Genomic DNA, 8,196 nt, shown 5'->3' with positions numbered 1-8,196 from the left:
AGGCTAAGGATGGTTTAGAAACCTTCATTCCTTTGTTCTTCCCTGCAAAGCTAATAAATAGGTTCTCCATCTTCCTAATTTTTTCAGAACATTCAACATAAATTTTGAGAATTCTGCCTACTTTCAAAGGTGTAGATTGCTGTTCTCTTCTTGGGTCTCCTGAAGATATGGTAAGACAATTTCCTGGTTAACACTGAAAAAAGTAGTCACTTTTGGTCTAAAACTTGGAAGTGTTCTTAGAACTACTCTATCCACAAGGAAAGTTAAATAAGGTTCTATAACTGATAATGTCTGAAGTTCCCCAACTCTTAGCGGATGTGATAGCAACCAAGAATAGGATCTTAAAAGAGAAACACTTCAACAAACAGTCTTCAATAAGTTCATATGGAATCTCACATAGCTTATTGAGAACCAAGGGTAAGTCCCACGAAGGAGAGATGGCTTAAGAATCCTAGGTCGGATCTTAGAGATTGCTAAAATAAATCTTCTTATAATGGAAAGTGAAAATAGGGAACTATCAAATAAAGCTGACAGCGATAAAATCTGTACTTTGATAGTATTGACAGTCAGCCCTTTAGCAAAAATGTTTGGTTCTGTAGATGAAAACTGCTGTCTGCTATACCAACCTCTGAAGATCTTCCAGATATTCCAGGTTCTTGCGGGCCACATCAGATCTATAGAAGGGACTCCCCATTGCTCTGTAATTTCCTTGAAAATTCATTGATTTAATATAGGAGCTCTGGTTCCTCCCTGTTTGTTTATATAAGCTATATATAAATCTTTAGACTTTTCCCCCTTCAGAACATGTTGAAACTCCAAGATCACTCTATACACAGCTCTTAGCTCCCAAAAATTTGAAGACGTAGAGCTCTCCATCAGAATCCACATGCCTTGAAATGTTAACTGGTTGAAATGGGCTCCCCAGCCCAACTGAGAAGCATCTGTTGACTGCTGAAGAATTCGACCCCGGGAGAGATTCTTGTCTCCCTGCTGATGCAGACCCTCATGTTTAAGAAGGAAATTCTCTGATCCCATTTTATCTGCATTGCTGACTGCAGGGGTCTCATGTGAAAATGAGCTCAACGAAATGCTTTTATGGATGAAGTCCCAACACCTTCATTAATTCTCTGAATGTGCAAAGGGGGTTTTGGGTTATCCCCTGGGTGACATACATAATCCTGTAGATTTTGTCCTGAGGTAGACAAATCTTCATCTCTGTTGAATTGATTATGAAGCCTAGAAACTTGGCTATTATGGAGGGGACAGGACAGATTGGTCTTTATTTATAATCAAACCCAGATACTAGAGAAGAGAAATGGTTTTGTTCAGATGCTTCTTTAACAGGGATGCTGATACTGCCATTATTACCCAGTTGTCTAGGTAAGGGATGACTGTAATTCCTTTTTCCCCTCAACACAGCAGCAATGGAAACTACAATCTTGGTGAATACCTGAGGTGCAGTTGTTATTCCAATGGTTAACACTTTCAACTGATAATGGTGAATAACTCCTTTGTACTGCAACGCATAGAAACTTCCTGTGGTTTTGACATAAGGTTACATAGAGATATGTGTCTTTCAAATCCGAAGAAGCCATGAATTCTCCCCAATCTAGGATCTCTATCACAGACTTGACAGTCTCCATTTTAAACGTCTTCAGGAGAATGCATAATTGTGGATCCAGATGATGCAGCAGGCTCAGAATGTAATTGGTTAAACATCTCTTGCATTGCTCTGGTAATACAGCAGGTTCCTTCAAAGCCAGATGTGATATGCAATCTGAGCACAACTTTTTGCCATAGTCATCTGGTAATGGTACTTCACATTCTCTGCATTGCTAATGTTTAGACTTCTTATGTCTTTTGGAGGGAGGAGGATCATTGATATCAGGTATCTGTAATATAAATATATAATTAATATATAATTTACCAAGTACGGCACTAAGAAGCAACAACCCAGCAGAAACCTCCTTACCTCACAGCCAGCACACGGGGCTGCAAGCCTAGGCAGAAAAACGCTTAGCACCAGAGCTAGGAACGTGTTAAATTTTGTGTCTCAGAAAGAGGGTGCATAGTTTCAACGCAAGTGGCTTTTACCTGTGTGATTTCTTACGCACAACGCCTCAAGTCCCCTAGGGACCTGGCAACAAATCTTAAAGAAAGAACAAAGAATTAATAAACTCATAAAGAACTCATAAAGTTTTTACACTTGTCCTACTCAGCAGGGAAGACAGAATAAATCTCATTGTGCTGCCGAATGGGATGTAAGAGAATTAAAGATTTGAGAAACTCATAAAAAAAGAATAGTAGATTTTTATTTATTTTTGTGGTGCCATCTAGTGCCATCCAGGGTTTTTGATTCATGTTTTTTGTAAATATGCAGGGAAGTGAGAAAAAATTCTGTTAAAAACTTTCAAAAACAGTGATGAGTGAATCTGTTGCTTTGCTGAAAAATTCACTAAAATACTGGAATTTTTTTAACACACGCACCTTTTTTTCTGACTCCAGATACATTGAAGGTGTTTTAATTGCATTTCCCTAAACTTAGCCAGATATCTGAATTAATATGACACCAGATAACAATAATTGTTTCCAGTCTTGGCCATTAGCCTTTCTAAAGTTACTTAAGATGCTGATACTCTTTGCTAACATACAGTAGTTGCACATTTTTAGCAAGGCAATATATGTACTAGCAATGAGAATTCTTCATTATGTGTACAGTAAGTCAATAGTAGTGGTGAACAAATCTGTCCCGTTTTGCCTTGCCGAAAATTTCACGAACCTTTGTAATGATTTGCAAAAAATTTGTGAAACGTGGAAAATAAAAATGCCTTTACTTGATGCGCGTGACAATTTTCAATTTATTTTGATGAGCGCGTCAAGTTTTTTTGTTGTGCGGCGCATTATTTCGCTCCAATATTGGAGCACATTTTGCGAAACAATTCGCCAATGGCCAAACGTTGAAATTCGCTGTGAATCCATGCCTGTCAAATACTTTTGCTCATCACTAGTCAATGGTGTAGCACACTTGCGCTGAAAGTACATGGTGCACATGTTACTCACATGCTAAACTCTGGAAATGATGCCAGGTAGACTCCTAAGCATTCAGCGTCAATTTTTGGCAAATCTCAAGCGACTTTTTACACGGAATTGTGCCGCACTTTCTGAGGTTGCTTGTTTGTCTCCAATGACAACAGATTCTGGGGGAAAAGTGCTGCTTTGTGGGTGAAAAACATGTCAGTTGTGCTCAAAATTGCACTTTGCTCACTGCGTCAAGGTAAGTGAAGGCATCCTATTGGCAGAATTAAATCTGGTTGGATTGAGGTAAAAGGTCACTTAGGCTGCACCTTTTTGTAGCGCTCTTAGGAAATTCAATAAAGGGGATATTTTTAAAGACAATGATCATTTTTAAACCAAAGTGAAAATTCCCCCAGCCTTGTAAGAAGTTATGAATCTATATGGTGCTGGTTTCAACTTATGCTCTATGTCCCCTCTAAGCAAAAGAAATGGTTAGTGAGAACTGAATACACTTTTCTTTTATTTTTATCTCTTCAATGTGCATTTAATGTAATTACAATATTACAAAAATCTTGTAAGAAAAGATGGTTTTCTGAATCATGGGTGCTTGTGGTGACATACACGCAGCATTTCTTTTTGTCCCTCTTTCCATTTTTCAAATGTTGGGAGGTATACTATTTTCCAACTGCAACTGCAAAAAAAATGCACATAGTCTATGCTCCAACTGACACCATTCATTACAGTACTCCTTATACTGCCACATACTTGTGTCCGGCATTGCTACATCTGCCCAGCCTCCAGTTCTAAACCAGGTGCAAGAGAAATAAAGAGCTGCAGTTGTACCAAAGGTCCATAGTTCCCAAAGTGACTTGTATCACTTAATTTAATGGTGCACAGAAATCATGTAATACTGAGTGAAAAATTGCAGTACAATGGCATCCAGTTCTTAAAACAATTTTATGTAACAGCCACATTTGCACCAGACACAATTCACCTGGAGGAAAATGCAGCATTCTGGGTAAAAAACTTTCATTACATTTTTCTTTTCTTGAAATCTATTTACTTATGATAAATGCTGAGTGCTATGAACATTTATATTATTTGTAGTTTTTGAAATATTTAGCCTTAAATGTAGCAGCTCTTCAGTTTGGAATTTCAGCAGCTATCTGGTTGCTAGGGTACATATTACCTAGCAACCAGGCACAGATTTGAATAAGAGACTGGAATATGAATACAAGAGGACCTGAATACAAAGGTAATTAATAAAAACTAACAGTAACAATAAAATTGTAGCGACACAGGGAAATAATTTTCCATCTAAAACCTGTAAAGAGGGAGAAGTTTCAATAATTCAAAAACTATATAAAAGAAAACATGTAGATTGAAAAGTTGCTCATAATTAACTATTCTAAAACATTCTTAAAAGGAGACCCATTTAATGGATTTGTGAAAACCAATTTCATTTTCTTTATATTTGCATATGTCCAGTGCCATAAGGTAAAAATTTCACCTCCCCACACGCCTGGCACGGCAGTCCTTAGATGCTGCTGCCCTTGGTGGCAGTTAATGTGGCAGAAGGGGATGGGGAGGGAGATTACTATACAGGAGAACTTGCAGTCAGGGTCCCAGTTGACCATGGGTTTGCTATATTGTATTATATTCAATTTAAATGTTTATAAATGATTATACTTAAATCATGTTATTGATTTATTTTTTGATTTCATTTGCAATAAAATGCTTTGCAGTGTTGTATCTGTTCAGTCTGTTCGATTTTTTTTTTTGTCGTATTTCATTCTTTTAATCAGCTTTTTTTTATTTACATTGAAAGGGGGGTGTTCACATGGATGAAAGAGATATGATGTCATCAGTGTGGGACACTGATTATCTCATCACTGTGGGTTTTCCCGCCATTTTGGCTTTATAAGGGACAGGGAGGTAGATTTCTGTAAATCTGACAAAGGCTGTGAATGAAGCTGTTCATGGATATAGCTCCTGTGAATTCTTCATATGGAAAGAAATGTAAGTATGTACTGTAATATATCTCTTTTTCTGAGTATGTTACTTCAGTCTAGATGTCTTTTATTTTACAGATTGTGGACTATTCAGCTTTTTCAGGTTAATGAGGATGGAGGTGGCTGTAGTAGGTTTGCTGCTGGAGGTATGGATTGACTCTTCTGATGATGTGCAGAAGAGTGTGTTTTATTTACTTGGGTGTTTTTGTGTTTTACAGGTTGCTTTTGTTCATTTGAGGAGAGTCTTGCCATGGAAAAAGTATTGGGGTTGCTTGTGCTTAGGGTGGGAATGAAGGCTTAGATTGATTTCAATGTGTATAAATATGCTGTCTCAACCTTTATGTCTCTTTAACAGGTTGTGCCCTGGTGTGGGAAGTTCAACAGCAAAAATCTTTGACTCTGGAGATAGATTTTGGCAAATCGACCCTTTGTAGGTGAATGTGGATCCTGGTGCAAAAAAGATCTCCCTCTTAGAAGCTCACCTACTGTATATTTTTGTTTTGTAGGTTGGACTCTTGTTCAGGTATTGTACTGCCAGAGAGGAGAATCTTCACTTTTGACAGCTGATTGAACTGCTAAATATTCTGCAATATATGCAATTCCTAAGCTTTTCATGGAAGGTTTTTTTACTGCTTATACTTGCAAGTAGGTGACTTTGTTGAAATGTGATAGTGTCCTTCTACCTGGGCATTTTTGTATTACAGGTTAGGCCCATGGACTGCTGAAGTTTGCGATAGGTGAGTAAAATACTAGGTGTGCATTAATAGTGATTCTTCAGCCTAGTCATTTTATTATTTTACAGGTGTCCATGTTTTGGGAAATGCCTAGTCACTATGGGCTTCAGCCTGGAGGTTTCTTATGGTAGGTATGAATGGAAATACTGTTTCATGTCATTCTTCAGCATGGGCATCTTTGTTTTACAGGTTGGGAGGATGTGATGGAAAACAGCAGAGTTTGGAAATATCGTACTGCTAACACTTGTGGTTGGTGAGTAGAAAAATAGATGAGCATGGATAGTGCTTTTCTTCAACCATTGAATCTTTTTATTTTACAGGTTTTCCTATTTTGGAAATCTGGACATCTAGCCACTATGATACTTCAGCCTAGCAGTTTATTTCAGAGCCTTTCTGTTACGGTAGGTATGGATAAACAAATTCAGTTTGGCATTGCCATTTTTCAGCATGGGCATCTTTGTTTTACAGGTTGGGAATTTTTGAGGGAAAGGCACCAGCCATTTCAGAAAACCCTGTACTATTGAAGCCTGTGATTAATTGGTGAGTAGAAGAATAGACATGCATGGGTTATACTGGTTCTTCAATCTGGGTATCTTTTTATTTTACAGGTTTTCCTCTTTTGGGAAACATCAAGCAACTATAAAACTTCAGTCTGGCAGTTTATTTGGGATCCTGTTTCTTGTGGTAGGTACGGATGAACAAATTTAATCTGACATTTTTACTTCAGCATGGGTATTTTTGTTTTACAGGTTGGGACATTGTGAGGGAGGAGATAGCAGCAGAGTTAGGAAACTCTGTACTGCTAGCACTCTTAATTGGTGAGTAGAAGAATAGGCATGCATGGGTTATAGTGGTTCTTTAACTTGGGTATCTTTTCATTTTACAGGTTTTCCTCTTTTGGGAAACATCTAGCCACTATGGTACTTCAGCCTGGGAGTTTGTGTTCCTGTTTCTTGTGGTAGGTAAAGATAAACAAATTCAATTTGAGATACTCCCTTCAGCATAGGCATCTTTGTTTTACAGGTTGGGACATTGTGAGGGAAAGGCTAGTAGCAGAGTCAGGAAACCTCGTACTGCTAAAGCTTTTGATTGGTGAGTAGAAAAATAGTAGTATCCATCCACATCTTATTCTTCAACATGCACATCGTTTTATTTGACAGGTTTTTTCTGTTTTGGGACACATCAAGCCACTATAGGATTTCAGCCTGGCAGTTTATTTGGGATCCTGTTTCTTGTGGTAGGTATCGATGAACAAATTCTGTTATTGTCATTAATTAATTAATTTTACAGGTTGGGATTCTATGTGGAAAAGATAGAAGCAGAGTCTTATTACCTTGGACTGCTGAAGCGTCTCATAGATACTTGAGTAGAGGTATACAGTAAATGTGCCTAGATTATACCAATTCTTCAACCTGGGCATTTGTTTTTTTTACAGGTTTTCCTGGTTGGATATTGTCTAGCCACTACAGTTGTATTGGGAACCTGTTTCTTGTGGTAGGTATAGATAAACAAATTCAGTTTGGAATTATTCAGCATGGGCATCTTTGTTTTACAGGTTGGAACAAGACAACCAGCCACGTTGAAAAACCATGTACTGCTGAAGCCTGTGATTGGTGAGTAGAAAAATAGGCATGCATGGGTTATACTGGTTCTTCAACTTGGTTATCTTTTTATTTTACAGTATTTCCCATTTTGGGATGCATCTAGCTACTATGGTACTCAAACCTGGCAGTTTATTTGGGATCCTGTTTCTTGTGGTAGGTATGGATGAACAAATTCTGTTTGGCATTGTCATTTTTTTAACAGGCTAAAAGCATAGGCAGGTAAACTTGGACTGCTAAAGCTTGTGACAGATAGGTGTGTAGAAAAAAAGTTATTCATGAAGAAGTGATTATTCGGCCTGGGATTTTTTAAAATCTTATTAGGTTTTCCTGTTTTCTGTAGTACTGTAGCTTTGCATGTGCTTTACAGATAGGGACGTTGGGAAATACCCAGAATTGGTTGAGCTTCGGCAGGGGAGTGGGGATGCTGGTGCTTTTTGGTGAGGTGTGAGATAAGGGATAGATTGACTACACTGGATGTGAGTGTGCATTGCTTTAGCCTGGGCTATTTTGTTTTAAAGAGGAAAATAACAATCTTATATTCCAGTTTAAGTATTAGTATGTCAAATATCTGCGATTATTAAAAATGTAGTCAAATAATGAGCATTGTTTTGCAGTCTTATATTTAATATGTGTATATACCACAGTCACTCTATTCCTGAGGCCCAACTACTGTACATGTGATAGTGGTAAGGGTGAAGTGAGGGATGGTATTTAGATGCTTGTGCTTCTTTAACCTAAGCTTCTTTGTTTGCCAAGTTTTTGGTGGCTTAGACTTTGGGGTGCTTCACTCATGGAAGGTGAGTGAAGATGCGTGTTTGGCAGAGTTGTTAA

The 8,196-nt window shown here is 37.9% G+C and overlaps 1 long non-coding RNA gene across 1 annotated transcript; it reads left to right on the top strand.

Annotated features, from left to right (window-relative positions):
- The first annotated feature begins 4,937 nt into the window (after positions 1–4,937).
- Positions 4,938–7,915, top strand: LOC116411576. The gene is made up of 3 exons (XR_004223215.1): positions 4,938–6,853; positions 6,949–6,998; positions 7,197–7,915. It is a non-coding gene; the product is annotated as an uncharacterized LOC116411576 (long non-coding RNA).
- Positions 7,916–8,196: the final 281 nt, after the last annotated feature.

The sequence above is a fragment of the Xenopus tropicalis genome, chromosome 6 (assembly GCF_000004195.4).
Source record: "Xenopus tropicalis strain Nigerian chromosome 6, UCB_Xtro_10.0, whole genome shotgun sequence".
NCBI lineage: Eukaryota > Metazoa > Chordata > Amphibia > Anura > Pipidae > Xenopus > Xenopus tropicalis.
Note: the sequence above shows the minus strand (reverse complement) of the source record. Positions and strands in the feature narration are given on the sequence as shown.